We start from the raw sequence: 8,214 nt of genomic DNA, 5'->3' as shown, positions 1-8,214 counted from the left end.
CCCCACCCCCCCCCCCCCCAATATAAGAATATATTTTGGAGATTATTTCACATTAGTACATAAGTATCAGTTGTATTCAGTTTAACCTCTACACAGTATGGATGCCTTATAGTGTGTTTATTGTTTCCCTGTGAGTGGACATTCTGGCTTCTTTTTTTCTTTTCCCCTCACAAGTCAGGCTGTAGTCCCTGTGCATGCTTTTTAATGCTGACATGAGTATTTCTTTAGGATAGAAATAAGCCTGGTTTGCTGGTCTATCCTGAAATTAATTCAACGTAATTGTATGTCCTATTGTGAAATTCGTCTTGGTTTTGGTGGCATAGAAATGAAAGAATGGATTGATGGATGGGTAGTCTGGTCAATAGAAGATTCTTAGTGTGATGACTTTGCATTTAATGGAGGTGTGAGGAGAACACGTGGGGGAGGGGTGGCTCGTACAGAGTAGGACAGCCTTCCAGCCTCCTGCAGTGCCCCCACCTCTGTACTTATCAGAAAAATCTTTATCCTTCCAGATCAAGCTTAAGACCTGCCTCTTCCTTGAAACTTTCTGTAACTGCCTCTGCCCATGCTGACCTCACCCTCTTCTGGATTCCTTTGATAATAGTAATAGCCAACATAAGTGAGCTTAATGTGTGCTAGGCTGTTAAACACTTTATTTTCCTCTCTGTACACTCTTTCTCATTTAACCTTCACAAAACCTTTAGATGTAGGTATTATTTTCATGTTGTCACCATTTACTCAACCAATGTTTTTTTTAGTATCTACTATGTACCAGGAATTCTAGGCTCTGGGGTCCAGCTAAGACCAAGACCCTGCCCTCAGGAATTTATATCTTAGTAGGAGATACAGAAAAGAAAGAGAATAAACAAATATAATCGTCCCACCTTATCCACAGTTTTACTTTCCACAGTTTCAGTTACCTGTGGTCCAAAAACATTAAATGGAAAATTCCAGAAATAATTCATAAGTTTTAAATTGTAAGCCATCCTGAGTAGTGTGATGAAATCATAAATCATCCTGCTCCCTCTCTACTGGGATGTGAATCATCTCTTTACCCAACCTCTCCATGCTGTATTTGCTACTCACTCATTTGTCAGTTAGTAGCTGTCTTGGTTATTGGCACTTGTGTTCAAGTAACTCTTATTTTACTTAATAATGAACTCAAAGCATAAAAGTAGTGATGCTGGCAATTCTGATATGCAAAAGAGGAGCTGTAAAGTGCTTCCTTTTTAAGTGAAGAGTTGAATACAGTATAATAAGGTATTTCGTATTTTTTTTAAATGAATTTTTAAAATGTATTTTTATTGATTTTTAGAGAGAGAAGAAGGGAGAGGAATAGAGAGAGAAAAACGTCGATGACAGAGAAACGTCACTGATTGGCTGCCTCCTACTGGGGATTGAACCCGAAACCTGGGCATGTGCCCTGACCAGGAGTCGAACTGTGACCTCTTGGTTCATGGGTCACTGCTCAACCACTGAGCCACACCAGCCGGGCCTATAAGGTATTTTGAGAGAGAGTGAGAACATTCACATAACTTTTATTATACCCTATACTAGAGGCCCTGTGCATGAAATTCGTGCACGGGTAGGGTCCCTAGGCCTGGCTGGCGATCAGGGCTGATCTGTGGGATGATTGGGGGGGCCCCTGCTGGCACCCGCCTTGGCTGGCCTGGGGTCTGCGGGCTGGGGGCAGCTCCTGCGTTGAACATCTGCCCCTTAGTAGTCAGTGCACGTCATAGCGACCAGTGATTCAGTCGATTCGCATATTAGGCTTTTATTATATAAGATTGTTATAATTGTTCTATTTTATTATTGTTGTTGTTAATCTCTTATGTGCCCAATTTAAAAATTAAACTTTATCATACATATGTATGTATAGGAAAAACATAACATGGATCGGGTTCAGTACTATCCGAGGTTTCAGGCATCCACTGATGATCTTGGAATGCATCCTCTGTGGATAAGGGGAGACTGCTATACTGTTATTTCTGTACTGATAAGTACTATGAAGTAAATAAATCAGGTTAGGGGCATTAGGAATGACATGGGATGGGGCAATACTATTTTAAGTAGATGGTAAGGGAATTCTTCTCTGAGGAGGTGACATTTGAGTAGAAACCTGTGTGATTGAGATTTGGGGGAAGTGTTCTAGGAACCAGAGGTGTTAAGATCCTAAGTCAGGAGTGACCTGACTGATGAACAGGAAGAAACCCAGAATAGCTGGAAGCAGAGGGAAGGAAGCAGGAGTGGTAGAATATGAGTTAGAGTTAGTCATCTTTACTGATGGGAAGCTGAGGCAGAGAGAAAGTAAGTAACTTGCCCAGGGTCCTATAGCTAGTAAGAAACAGATATGGGATTGAGTCCTTGCTAGGCCTGTCTGACTTTCTCAAATATGTATTTTCTTCCAAACTTACTTGATACTTGATACTTTTCTGAACACGTATAGCTTTTCTTTGCAACTCTGTGTTTCTTAAGAGTGGAGACCAGGTTTACATCACTTAAAAAATATGCTCTATAGTGCGTAATACATGCACCATAATTGTTCTCGAATGAATGATTTATAGTATGATTCCCCCCTCACTTTTTCCTCTTCAGAGGCCTCTTTAGCAGTGATCTGGAAAGGGGCATGATCCATGACCTGGGTCATTCAGCCTTCATTCCACAGACATAGAGCACCTTCTGTTTGCCTGTTGTTGGGCCTAGCAGGGGGATGGCAAAGATGAAGAGAGGTCAGCCCCATGCTCTTGGAGCTGGCAGTTATAGCTGCTAGCAGCGGTTCTCAACCTGTGGGTCACGAACAATGAAAATACATCCTGCATATCAGATATTTACATTATGATTCATAATAGTAGCAAAATTACAGTTATGAAGTAGCAATGAAAATAATTTTATGGTTGGGGGTCACCACAACATGAGGAACTGTATTAAAGGGTCGCAGCATTAGGAAGGTTGAGAAACACTGTCAGTTAGAGAGAGGTGTGTCTACACTGTACAGTTGCCACAGGCAAGGATAATTGGTTAGTGTTCCCTGGGAGGAAGGGATGCAAAAAGAGCTTCAAAAGAAGATTGTACCTGAGTGAGGTCTTAAAGGAAGAACAGACATTGGCTGGGCACAGGTAGAATGGAGGCACAGGCAGAGACCAGCATGTGCAAAAGCCCAGAGGATGGGAATGGTAAGATGCATGGGGCGGGGTGGGGTGGGAGGGATAATGAATGGCTTGACAAGGCTGGAAAAGTGATTGTGGAAGGCCCTGTTTTTCAGGCCAGGAGTTTGGATTTTATCCCACAGACTAGAGAGTTTGAGCATAGAAAAAACAGTCCAAAGAAGAGGGTAAACTGGGAATCGGACTGCTAGAGACTTGCTATAGACCTTTGACAGTGACAACCTTGTTCCTGGTTCCCCGTGGAGTTGTCTTCTCAATAGAGAGTTGGCTTTCTAGCCTCCTCAGTGTCCAGAGTGTTAGAGGCCAGTGGTAGTCCTAACAGCAGCACAGAGCTTAGTTGGTACATGAGTAACTGAGTGATAGGCTATGGGGGTGAGAGAACTAGATTTTAAATGCTTATTTACCTGACATACATTTTCTTCTTTGAAAGGATGGAGATAGCCCAGTGATATATTCCTCTTTACTGATACCATAGCAATAGGTATCAAGGAAGTGTCAAATGTGTGCAATATTATTTTCATCTATAGGATTGGAATTATTGCCAACTGAAATTCTGGAATGTCTAGGGGCTTATTTTTTTAAAACTAAGTTAAAGGAGAAAATATGAACAGAGCAAAGGTTGATGAGATAAAATAGAGGGCAAAGCAGAGAGTGATGCAACTAACATAGCAAATAAGACTAAAAAACAGCAGCAATTGTGAAATCTGTGCTTTTAGAATGTAGCACTTTTTGAAGCCTTGGTTCCTCCAGAAACTAAAAATTACTCTGCATTGGGCATTAGACACATTTAAAGTTGTTGTTTTTTAAAAAATTATTATTATTATTATTATAAAAGCAAGTGTAACTCCATAATAGAAATTTGAAAATAAAGACCAAAGGGGGTATGAGGCGGGAATTTACTCTTATTCCTACCACTTTTAGGATGAGTGTTGTTAGCATATTTGTACACTTCCTTCATTGTTTGCTTTTTTTCTGCATCTAGTTATTAATTTTTAGAAATAAAAAATACATTCTTGCAATTTAAAGATAACCAAAATTAACATCTTTGGTCCAGTTTCTCTTTTACCTGCCCCTGGATTCCTGTGTTTCCATCCTGCTGTGCCAGCTACAGTGCTGCAAACTGCCTTCTCTGGAGAAAATCAGGCAATCATGTGGTTGGTATTGCTAGCAAGTCCTTATTTCTAATTCTCTGCAAATGCCTTTCACTGTTTCTTGTCAACTTCCTGTGACTCTTACAAACCAACACCACTTGCAGCCAGCCCTGTGCTCAATCCCTGCCTTCCTTATTCTCAATAAATGACCTCAATTCTTACTGTGAGAAAATTAACACCATTGTGAATGATTTTCTTCAACTTGCTGCCTATCTCTACCTACCTTCTCCCAAAATTTTATTTAGATGTTCAAACTATTTTCACTTCCTTATCTCTAGTCTCAGGACAGGCCTACCTTCTTTTTAAGCTCATCTCTTCTGCCAGTGTTCTTGACTTCTACCCCTTCCTCTCTGCCTGTTCAGGAGCCATTATTGGTAATCTCTTCTCTTCACCCCTAGTCTTTCCCTCTCTCTTCAGACTTCTCCCCTTCAGCCTATAAAGCCATCTGATTTACCTTCATTCTAAAATCTCTCCCATTAGCTTGTGTCTCCCATTAGCTGTTGTACTGTTTCCCCCTTCCCTTGTTTAGTTTTCCAGAAAAAAATCATCTACATTTTTGTGTTTCCACTCCCTCATTCATTTTAAGATTTTTCTTTGATTATTTTATCAGTTTATTGGCTATAAAGGAAATATATATATAAGCATATACTATACTCATACAGACAATAACAAAGCATAATGAAATAGAGAATACCTGTGAACACCCCACCTGATCCAAGAACGAGAATATTAACACTGCCACAGCATCTTTCAACTGTTCTTCCTCATCTTCTTGGATCACATAGAAGACTCTCTATAGAGATAAACACCATTCTCAATTTTGTATTTGTTGTAAACAGCTTTTTTTTTTTATAAAGTTTTATCACATAAATATGAATACCCAAATAATGCATTAGTTTTGTTTGTTTCTGAGCTTAATAAAAATGATATAGTATATTTAGTCTTCTGGGACTAACTTTTCTCACTAGACATTACATTTGTAAGATTCGTTGCTGACCATTTTGGGAATATGGCTCAATTTATTCATTCTCTTTGAAGGATGGTGGGTGGTTTGTGAGTTTTTCCTGTTCGAGCAGTTGCCTGGCGCACTCTGGCAGTCTATCCATTTTCCTATTGCTTCACTATTTTCCTGAAACTTCTTGTTTAGGTTTCCATGAATGTCAAAGGCATATCCTCTCTAATTATTATTTTAGTGGTATACTACATTAAAAAAACAAACCAACTGTATTGAGATACAATTCACATACTGTACAATTTACAGATGTGTGCAGTCATCACCACAAACAATTTTAGAACATTTTTATTACCTGAAAAAGGAACCCTGTACCTTTTAGTTATCCCTTTGCATCTCCCCATGACCTCCATGCCTAAGCAACCACTAATCTTTCTGTTTTTATAAATTTGCTTATTGTGAACATTTCATATTAATGGAATCTTTGTCTTGTTCCTGATCTTAGTAGGGGGCAAGCTTCCAGTCTTTAACCATTAAGTACAGTGTTAGCTGTTGAGTTTTTATAGTTGCCCTTTGTCAGTTGCCCTCTAATTCCAAGCCTGTTGAGTGTTTTTATCATGAAAAGATTTTATAAAATGTTTTTTCTGTGTCTAATGAGATGACATGGTTTTTTGACATGGTCGGTGTATTATATTATTTAATTTTTGGATGTCAAACCAAATTTGCATTCCTGGACAAATCCCACTTGGTTAGGGCATGAAATCATTTTATATGTTGATGAATTTGGCTTTCTACTCTTTTGTTGAGCAATTTAGTGTTCATATTTATAAAAAATAGTGCTCCGTAGTTTTCTTGTGATGTCTTTGTCTGGTAATACTGGCCTGATAGAAAGAGTGAGAAGTGTTGTCTTCTGTTTTTCTGAAGGCTTTATTAAAAATTGGCATTCTTCTTAATAAGTTTTTGATAGAATTCATTGATGAAGCCATCTGAACTTGGGTTTTCTTTTGGGACGTTTTTCTGATTACTAATTCAATGTCTTTACTTGTTATGGGTTGATTCAGATTGTCTATTTCTTCTTGAGTCATTTTTGGTAATGTGTGTCCTAGGAATTATGGACTGTCCATTTCTTCTAAGTTATCTAATTTGTTGGCATACAGTTATAACCCTTATTTCATAAGATAAGTAATAATCCTGCTTTCATTTCTGATTCTAATAAATTGAATCTTCTCTCTCTTTTTTTTTTAGTCTTTCTAGCTAAAGGCTTGTCAATTTTGTTGATCATCTGAAAGAATCATCTTTTGGTTTTGACTGTTTTATCTATTTTTCTATTTTCTATTTCATTAATTTCCTTTCTATTAAAAAAAAAAATTGTTGCTCCCTTCTGGTATCCATCTCCCATTGCACTGCAGTAATTTCCCAATGAGGTCCCCTCTGAACAATGTCTTTTTACTCCTTCCTCCCTTCCTTTCTTCCTTCCTTCCTTCCTTCCTTCCTTCCTTCCTCCTTCCTTCCATGATTTGTTTCCTGTTTGATTTTTTCGGACAGATTTGAGATTTGATTCACATACCATAATATACATCCATTTACGGTTTACATTCAGCCCTGGCTGGTGTGTACTAGTGGTTAGAGCACTGGCCTGGGCACGGAAGGGTCTTGGATTCAAATCCCAGTCAAGGGCACCTACTTGAGTTACAGGTTTGATTCCAGGCCCCAGTAGGAATGCATGCAGAAGGCAACCAATCCATGCTTCTCTCTCTCCCTCCCTCTCCCTTCCAGTGTCTCTCTTAAAAAAAAAAATCGAAGGACTTGTATGCATGCATATGAGCATAATTAATGGACACAGACACTGGAGGGAGGGGGGCATTTGCTGGGGGTAGGGGAGGCCGGGGGGAGGTCAATGGGGGGAAAAGAAGACATATGTACTATTATTTGTAATACTTTAAATACTAAAAAAAAAAGGAAAAAAAGAAAAAATCAATGAAAAAAATATCCTCAGGTGAGGATTAACAAACAATAATGATAAGATATACATTCTAATGGTCTTTCCGTACACTCAGAGACCTAGAACCATTACCACCATTAATTATAGGATATCTCAGGTGGTTAAACTGTGTTATTGACTCAGAATCTTCTTATTCTTCTTCTCCTTCTTCTTCTCCTCTTCTCCTCCTTCTCCTTCTTCTCCTCCTTTTCCCCCTCTCCCTCCCCCTGCCCCCCTCTTCCTCTTTCTCCTCTTCCTCCTTCGCCTTCTTTTTTTTTTTTTTGGTGGTCAAATAGCATGTCTCTTTTTAGCAATTCTGTGAGAAGATTCCAATGCTGTCATTGTCACAAGGAAGGGCTCACCTACTGGATCCTTTCTGCTCCTCAGGTCAAGTTAGGGAAGCACATATTTCCGACACAGGCTGCTCCTTGACCTTGAAGGATGTCAACCTGGGAAGCAGAAAAATGCCCAACGGGCACATCAAAAGCTTTGGGACTGATCTTTTAAACCTGAATACATTTAGAACATTAAGAAAAAAAAAAGTTGACTTTTAAAAGTAAAAAAAAAAAAGAAAGTAATGATACCTGCCTCTAATGGAAGAAAGGCGTGGGCGGGCGAGAGAAAGAGAGAGAGAGAGAGAGAGAGAGAGAAAGAGAAAGAGAGAGAGCGCACCCTTGCTGGCATCCATTGTCTTGAGGGTTTTATTTCTCTTCTGCAGATGGGAATCCTAGGGAAGGTCTCAGAGGAGGGTCCTAACCCAGTATTCATTAGTTTCCCTGTTGTGTCCTTCAATATGTTGATTCATCAAAATGAGCATATAGGGGAGTTTTGGATTGTTTTTTGGTCCGTTTCACTGCTTAACTTTTTAAAAAAAAATAAATCTTTATTGTTCAGATTATTACAGTTGTTCCTCTTTTTTCCTCCCATAGCTCCCCTCCACCCGGTTCCCACCCCACCCCATGCCCT

At 39.3% G+C, this 8,214-nt stretch overlaps 1 protein-coding gene across 2 annotated transcripts in view; it reads left to right on the top strand.

Annotated features, from left to right (window-relative positions):
* Nucleotides 1–8,214, top strand: part of ATP7B (ATPase, Cu++ transporting, beta polypeptide) — an 88,302-nt gene that overhangs the window by 1,564 nt on the left and 78,524 nt on the right. The gene's annotated exons all lie outside the window — the stretch shown is intronic.

The sequence above is a fragment of the Myotis brandtii genome, unplaced genomic scaffold (genome assembly GCF_000412655.1).
Source record: "Myotis brandtii unplaced genomic scaffold, ASM41265v1 scaffold500, whole genome shotgun sequence".
Taxonomy (NCBI): domain Eukaryota; kingdom Metazoa; phylum Chordata; class Mammalia; order Chiroptera; family Vespertilionidae; genus Myotis; species Myotis brandtii.
Note: the sequence above shows the minus strand (reverse complement) of the source record. Positions and strands in the feature narration are given on the sequence as shown.